Source organism: Saccopteryx bilineata, chromosome 5 (assembly GCF_036850765.1).
Source record: "Saccopteryx bilineata isolate mSacBil1 chromosome 5, mSacBil1_pri_phased_curated, whole genome shotgun sequence".
Lineage (NCBI taxonomy): Eukaryota > Metazoa > Chordata > Mammalia > Chiroptera > Emballonuridae > Saccopteryx > Saccopteryx bilineata.
Window position 1 is genome coordinate 204,106,568 of NC_089494.1, and position 8,766 is coordinate 204,115,333.

Consider the following 8,766-nt stretch of genomic DNA (forward strand, 5'->3'; position numbering starts at 1 on the left):
CCTGTCAGTGAGAGAATAACCAATATCCTTGTATTTATTTGAATTGCTAGTGCATGCACCCCTGACCAAATTAAGACATGTAGAGTGGAACGGAACCAATATGGCCAGTGTGATTAATTTGATTTAAATCACTACTAGAATCCTAATTCTATGAAGAGACTTTATAAATTTTAGTATGATATGAGCCAACAAGGTTGCAGTGCCAGGGTTAATGTTTATGCCTGTGTCCTGGCTCAGTACATTATTCCCAAATGAAAACCAACTAAAAGCCATCTGAAGAGGAGATGGGTTGCCAGAGTAGACTTCTAATATTATAGCAATTTGTACACATTTCCTTCAGCTGTTTCATTGAGAAAGACTATCTTCAGCTCTAAGAGGCAAGTGCCTGGCACACAATGGTACCATAAAATTGTCATAAAATAAGAATATGAACATGATTATTATGTGGCCAAGAAGCTCAACATTGGACAGAAATAACAACAAAGGCCATACCTTGTATTTAATTAGGGAAAATTTGTGCTCCTACCCCAATCTATATTTTTCTTAATCTCTTCTTCTCCTGGTAGCTTATCCTTCCAGAAAGAAAAATAAAAGTACAACATGGGCACTAACCAGAACAGGAGAAGCAAACCCTCACTCCTTTAAGAATCTATGCAATAAAGTTTCATATTTCCATTGAGCTGTATCAGACATTCCAAGTTTAATATAAATATTTTTAAATATTTGCTCACTGTGTACACTTAAACATACCTAGAGGCATATCCAGAAAAATGATTACTTGTCCCACAGTGAACTTTCTACTCTGAGTCATGAACTTCATAACAGGAACAACTTACCACAAGTCAGATTTCTTTCTTTCTTTTTCTTTCTTTTGTAACAGAGAAAAAAAAAGTCTGTTTTTATTTCCTAACTTGCAATTACATTTCTATGCCAAACCAGACCTTTGGCTGTCTTTTCCTTTAAAATATAAACTTTCCTAGTATTAAGGACTTTTAAATTTTTCCTACAAAAACAGAGGTTTGCTATTTTTACCTAGGTTTGGTTTTGTTTGGCGAAAAAAAATGAGATATATGGAAACATACTATTTTTAAAGACTTCCTTTGATTCGTTGGGTAATGACTGTTAATATGGATTATGAAAAGTCAGGAAACGTTTATGTATCAAAGATTAAGTGTTAATCAGAGTAAACTGAATAGACTCTTGGAGTAGGGTTTGATTTTATAAAACTCTGTGATAAAAATCCTTTGTTAATACCTTCCAGATCAATGAAAATATTAAAGCAAGGTTATTTGCATCCATCAAATACAATGAGACCCACCGGCATCAAGGCTATGGAATTCTGGGCTTCATGTGCCCTGGGAGTCAAAGGCTGCACTGATCATCTATTAGCATATTTCCCAGAGACAGGACAGTGGAATGATTGAATATTTAACCAGTGCCAAGACATCACAATATACCGCCTCTACATGAGAATTGAACCTGTCAGCTCCTAAATTGTGTGCATCTTCAAGCAGTTACCACAGTTTACTATATGAAAACCATCACAATCACCTTCATTCTTACAGCAAATTGCTCCGTATATGTTAAAAAAGGATAATGTTGTATTTCCAACCATAATTGGCAGACAGGGATCATGTGTTTCATGTATATTTTATCATTGACCCAAGAGGGAAAGCAAAAAAAAAGGAGTGCGAATCACTGTTTACTTTTAAGGCAAACAATAATGGCTGTGTGGCTGATTTTTGTTTGTTTGTTTTTCATTTTGTTTTGTTTAAATAGATGAATTCTCAAAAACTTGCACTCAGTTTTATGGAGAATCTGATGTCATCCCATTAAGCAATGCTGGTCAGGTTTCTATGGTATTTTTGCATCTGCAAGCCACGCATTAATTTCCATCAGCTGCCAATACTGCTAAAATTAAGGCCAGGAAATCCACAGCTTGAGCAACTTAAGTGGGTTTTAAAATGGACATTTGTTCATGGTTTCTTTATAAGGTTATGATTTTGTTTAAGTATATGTTGTTTTGTTTAAGTACATGATTTTGTTTAAGTATATGTTGTTTTGTTTAAGTGCATGATTTTGTTTAAGTATATGTTGAAGGATCCCACTGTGGGATTTATTTCTATATAATTAGCTATAGCCATGTCCAAGGGGTATTTGAGATTTCCTGATTCCACTTCACTGTGTTGGAATGCCCTGCCCCAGTTTGGCTCGGAGACAATATTTCCTCTGGACTGGAGTTGTAAAGAAAGCAATTTAAAATGCATCAACATGGTGCCGGAGCCAGGCAGGATATTCACACTCAGCACTACCTCACTTCCTAACTGCTCAGCTGAAGTCCTCACTCCCTTCCCAAACATCCATATACATGTGAATTTGCACCAATGGGGTCCGAGCAGAATGAAAAGCAACATATTGGAACATCATAGAATAACTTAAAATTTCTAAGACCAAAATTTCCCCAGACTATCTTTTACAAAATGAAGAACCAGGAATTTTTATTTTACCTTAATTTTTGGTGCTGTAAAAGAAAAATTACAGAACTAGATACTAGGAAACCTGAGTTTTAGCCTTGGATCAGACATGAAATAATTAGATCATTCAACCAATTTTTATAAGTAGTCACTATGTGCTCGTCACATTGGTAGATGCCGGAACATAGAGGAAATTCACATTCCTTGCTCTTACAAAGTCTACAGTCTAGTGGTAGGAATTAAGTGGATATTTCATTTCAGCAAGTAAGAACTTTACCAGTCTACAGACCTAGCAGTAAAGTGGAAGGATTAAAGCAGCTGACAGTTTTAGCTATGATTTTATGATTTGGTGTTTAAAAAAGTCTATCTCACAAGTTAAGTGTTTTTAAAAGATACCATGTACCAAGCACTGTGCATTGAACTTTACATGCATGTTATCCCTTAAATTTTCACAGGAACACTATGAGGTCAGGAACTAACCTACAAATGTTATGTCAAGGTCACCATAGCTGGTAAGTGGCAAACCCAGAGCTGAGACCCAAATCTGTCTGCCTCCAAAGGTCATGCTCCTACAGCTCCAAATAAGACTGTCTCTGAGGGATATGGTTAAAATGGAATTATTATAATCTGCAAGACAAAAAGCGATGACACATTTTTAGGGTGAAACTGATGTGTTGAAGAGAAGATTAAGAAGAATCATTTCTAGATCACATCTGTTTAGAGACTGAGTAGAGATAGGTGCTATTATGTCCCATAATTTATATTGCTCTTATTAAACAATAATCAAAAGAGAAGAATGTGAACTGGAATGTGGTGATTGGGAATCATAAAACATTACCATATTTCCCCATGTATAAGACGTACCTTTTCTCTGGAAGAATTTGGGGTCTAAAAACTGGGTGCGTCCCATACAGTGGTTGTAAATTTTTTGACTTGCATTTCCCACTTTTTCACTTGGATGAAGAGGTGTATAAATTTTATGATGAATAAAACTTGAGTTTAATAACTTAATGTAATACATTTTTTTTTCATATTTCGGGCTCAAAATTAAGATGCATCTTATACATAGGAGCATCTTATACATGGGGAAATATGGTATTTGTCTGCATACATCTGCTGCTGGCTGGCTGAATAGAACACTTTAAACAATCCAGAGGCAGTGGGCTTGGTATCCTGAAAAGAACCTGGCCTGAGAACTGACTTTTGTCAGTGACTCTACATGGTTTTGGGAAATCATTTCCTGGAACTAAGATTCTGTGCTCTGATCTGCAGAACGGGGCTCTGATCTGGCCTCATTCTTAGCTTTTGTGACTGTTTCTAAAGGAATTAAACTTTATGATATAGTCTGACTTTGGAAGTATGATGGTACCTTGAGATACAAACAGACCTACATACAATTTTTTTAAGACACGAGCTGTGACTCAGTCTGTATTTTTGTTCGAGATACGAGCGAAATTCTGAGATATGAGTCCTGATTCAGGAAGCTGCCACTAGTTGGTGCGTTGGCGCACAGGTCCAATATCGGCAGTTTGATATATGAGTTGACTGACTTACGAGCTTGGTTACAGAACAAATTAAATTCGTATGTCAAGGTACCACTGTAAAAATCTCAATATCCATTTACTATATATTGATTGACCTTTGGCCTTTGTTTCCTATTAGAAACACTTTTTCCTTTTCTAATCCAAATACACACACACACACACACACACACACACACTCACACACCATCTCTCTGTGTCTGTCTCTCCCTTCTACCTGCCTAATTCCTAGTCGTTTTTTTCAGGTCTTCATTTTGTTAAGGAAGTTTTCACTGCTTCCCAGTCTTGGTTCAGTGTCTTCCTACCTATCTCTATAAAAGTAGCCTCTACTTTCTCTGTCACTGAGTTGCCATGAGGATTCAATTACATAATACATGTACAGTGCTTGGAACCAAGCTTGGTACATAACAGTACTCAATGACTGTTAGCTTATACCATCATTAGAGCCTTCCTCATGATTTCGAAACTTATGGCACTCTTTATTAGTCTCTTTGATTCTCTGTGTCAATAGAATTTATGGTTGCAACATCAGCAGCTTAGCCTGTGAATGGCAAGAGTGGGTAAATATGTTTTAATTAGTTGATGTTAAATAATATATAGCAATTTACATAAAGTAACTTTCATTTATACAAAAAGGCAAGTTCAGCCTTTAAGCCCTTACATTCTGGTGGACTAGACTGAAACATGCAATTTAAAATAACTTGATATGATAAAGGCTGTAATAAAGTAATAAACTTAGGTTTATGGAAACATAGAAAAAGAAGTAATAGATCTTGCCTGGGAATGAAGTATACACACTTCAGTTGACCCTTGTAGCACCAATATGATTTAAACTAGAAGATATGTGAAAGAAGGGTCACTTCACACAAGAAAAAAGATGGTATGAATAAAAATACTAGATGTAAAACTGCATATTGGGTTTGTATCACTGATGTTTTATTTTTCTAATTTTTTGAGTATTTTTTATTTTATAAATATTTATTCATTTTAGAGAAAGAAAGAGACACAGAGAATGAGAGAAGGGGAGCAGAGCATCAATCCTCGTATGTGCCTTGACCAGACAAGCCCAGGGTTTCCAAACAGCGACCTCTGTGTTCCAGGTCAACTTTTTATCCACTGTGCCACCTGTGCCACAGGTCAGACTGTATCACTGACTTTTTAGCTCCTGAGGAGGGTAGCTTTTGTGACTGTTTCTAAAGGAATTAAACTTTATGATATAGTCTGATTTTGGAAGTACGGTGAGTACTTACTTTATTGGAGAGCAAAGAAAGGTGAGAATGACTAGGTTTAGACTTTTAAATGTCTTTCATGTCAGTTGTTACATGGTTATCTGAAGCTTTCAAAAGCTTTTCCTTGTTTCTTAGTCACCTCTCAATACCATGCAATCCATATCTTATCTCTTATTGAAAAACTAGGTAAGTATTCATTCAAGCTATTAAATTGTGCTTATACTTTCACTTTATCTATTAAATTGTGCTTATATTTTCACTTTCTCTTTAAGATTTTTCATTCTCCATCCCAACTTCTGAATCACCTCTCAGATTGAGGTCATCATGTTCATTCTTTCTGCTGCTAAGCTCAGGTCATTAAAACATTTCTTACCTGATTTTCCATTCACAGTATATACCATTTACACAGCTCTGTTACTTCTGAAACATTGACTGTTGATCTGATCCATTAAGTTTCTACTTAACTTTTTTAAAATTTTAACAGAGACTGAGTGAGAGCCAGAGAGAGGGACAAATAGGGACAGACAGACAAGATGGGAGAGAGATGAGAAGCATCAATTCTTTGTTGTGGCACTTTAGTTGTTCATTGCTTTCTCATATGTGCCTTCACCAGGGGGCTACAGCAGAGCAAGAGACCCCATGCTCAAGCCAACGACCCTGGGCTTCAAGCCAACAACCTTTGGGCTCAAGCCAGTGACCCCACACTCAAGCCAGATGAGCCCATGCTCAAGCCGGTGACCTAGGGGTTTCAAATCTGGGTCCTCTGGGTCCCAGTCCAATGCTCTATCCACTGTGCCACCACTGGTCAGGCTCTACTTAACTTTTTAATTTAATCTGACAGAACCACTGTTTATTTTACTTTTAAAATAATAGTTTGTGTGCTTGCTTTGGCAACACATACTAACATTGAAATGATACAGAGAAAATTTGCATGACTCCTACACAAGTATGGCACCTAAATTCATGAAGCATTAAAATAACAATAATAATATTTTGTGAGAAGAAAGGATTGTTGCTATGTTCCACATGCTAAAAGGTTTGCATTTTCCTTTTATACTCTAATTATTGAAAGCTTGATCAGTGAGGTCATAATCAGTGGCTAAACTATCACAAATGTGCTAAATAAAATAAACCTTCTATGAAAAAAAAGCACTTTAAAAGTTTAAGTTAATGATATTTTATATTGTAAATATTCTCACAAATATAGTTAGCTATAAAAAACATTCCTCATCCTCAGGTTATAAATCAAGTTCAATTTATTCATGCAATTCTTTCTTTATTATAGAGAGATCTTTTTTCTCCTTAAAGAAGTTGCAAATCCACTTTTTGGTGATAAAATCTAAAGTAAGTATCAAATATTCTATGAGGGGTTGCAAAACTGTGGTTTTCTATTTTTATTATTTCATTAACATACATCAGTAAGAATTCTTAAAGCATTCTCTCATTAGGCAGGGCTGTTTGGTTATCTTCAAATTCAGTTCATAAAAGAAAGCAGGATATATTTATATTCTTAGTTTTGGCTTTTAAGTAAGATAGCTAATGAGTTGGATTTTGTCTAGTTTTGTTAGTTCTCTCTCTCTTATGTTATGAACGTATCGGTTTTTACATACTGAATGCGTTCCAACAATTTGGATTCATTATTCTCTTTGCCATCCTCGGTAAAATTTAAAATGTTTCAAACTTTACCACTTTTGTTTGTTAAGATACTCCTCATTTTGGCTTCTGTGGTGTTTCAACATAAGTCATATTCTCTGCATTTTGACCACACCCAAATCTTAGGCTCATCTTATATATCCCATCTTAGACTTAGAAACGTCATTCTTCAGGTGCTTTTATGGAAATATAATAACTAATATAGATAATAAACTAGGCAATAGACATGTTCATGGCTCTTAAGTTATGATTGCTTTTCAGTGGACAAAATTAGGAAGTTTCTTGGGATATGTTTTTTAATCAATTCATACAAATATTTTCAATTAAAATGTTTTTAAAAATACATCCAGTTATTCCATAATAGTGTTTACAAAACTTCCTCATTCCTTTTGATATTTGCATATTATTTTCCTTAATTTTAGGGAACGCTAAATCAGTGCTACTATAGTTTCTAATTTTTCATTCTCAAGTGCCAATACAATTTTGGGTACTCTGATATGACTTATAGTATAATTAAAGAAATATTAAAGTGAGGTGGCTTAGAAAAGTATTTCCCTGTAACTTATATAAATGTTACAACCAGAATGTTTGCAAATACTTCCTCCTCCTTTTGGTTCATCTTGTTACAACATCTAATCTTACTATCAACCTTATAGTGGACTGAATATTTGTGTGCCTGCAATATTTATATTGACCCCCTAAACCCAAGGTGATGGTGTTAAGAAGGTGGAGGTAAGGCCATTGGAATGGAATTAGGGTCAGATGAAGTCATGAGTGTGCGGTCCTCATAATGGGGATTGGTGTTCCTATAAGAAGAAAAAAGACCAGAGTTCTCCCTCACTCCGCATCATAGGAGGATGTAGCAATAAGGTGTCTATCTGCAAGCCAGGATAGGAACTTCACTAGGAACCAAATTGGCCAGCTCCTTGATCTTAGACTTTTCAGTCTCCACAACTGTGAGAAATAAAATTCTATCTATCCTTTAAGTCACCCAGTCTATGACATTTAGTTATAGCATCCCAAGCTAAGATAAACCTTCAACATTATTTACCCACTGCCAGATATAAATAAAATAAAAACTTAGGAACATCTATGTTATTAGAAATTATGTATATTGCCCTGGCCGGTTGGCTCAGTGGTAGAGCGTCGGCCTTGAGTGCAGAAGTCCCAGTTCAATTCCTGGCCAGAGCACACAGGAGAAGCGCCCATCTGCTTCTCCACCCCTCCCCCTCTCCTTCCTCTCTGTCTCTCTCTTCCCCTCCCGCAGCGAGGCTCCATTGGAGCAACAATGGCCCAGGCGCTGGGGATGGTTCCTTGGCCTCTGCCTCAGGCGCTGGAGTGGCTCTGGTTGCAACAGAGCGACGCCCCAGAGGGGCAGAGCATCACCCCCTGGTGGGCAGAGCATCGCCCCCTGGTGGGCGTGCCGGGTGGATCCCGGTCGGGCACATGTGGGAGTCTGTCTGACTGTCTCTCCCTGTTTCCAGCTTCAGAAAAATACAAAAAAAAAAAAAAAGAAATTATGTATATCCACTTTACATGAGTATTTTTTAAGACAAACCTCCAAAATCTTTCTTTCACCTTATGTAGCAGATGAGTGTAAGGTATTTTTCCCCACTGAGAAGGAAGGAAGGGGACTGGAGCCATGAAGTGTGGAATAATAAAAGGCTTTATTGAGTACAGAGAGCGCATCCCACCAGACAAGGTTCTATGACCCCAAGGAAATATGGAGGCCAAGGAAGTCACAAGGATTAAACTGCATGAGGGATATTTAAGGGTCCCTAGGGTGGGCGAGCTAATATGATGTAGTGAAATCTCACTGGCTGGCAGAGGGTTGCTTTTTTCCAAAGGGCTCCTGGGAAGTTTCTTTTG

General features: G+C 36.8%; 1 non-coding gene across 1 annotated transcript; it reads left to right on the forward strand.

Annotated features, from left to right (window-relative positions):
* The first annotated feature begins 6,125 nt into the window (after nt 1–6,125).
* On the forward strand, nt 6,126–6,227 carry LOC136307145 (U6 spliceosomal RNA). Its single transcript, XR_010725828.1, has one exon. It is a non-coding gene; the product is annotated as a U6 spliceosomal RNA (small nuclear RNA).
* Nucleotides 6,228–8,766: the final 2,539 nt, after the last annotated feature.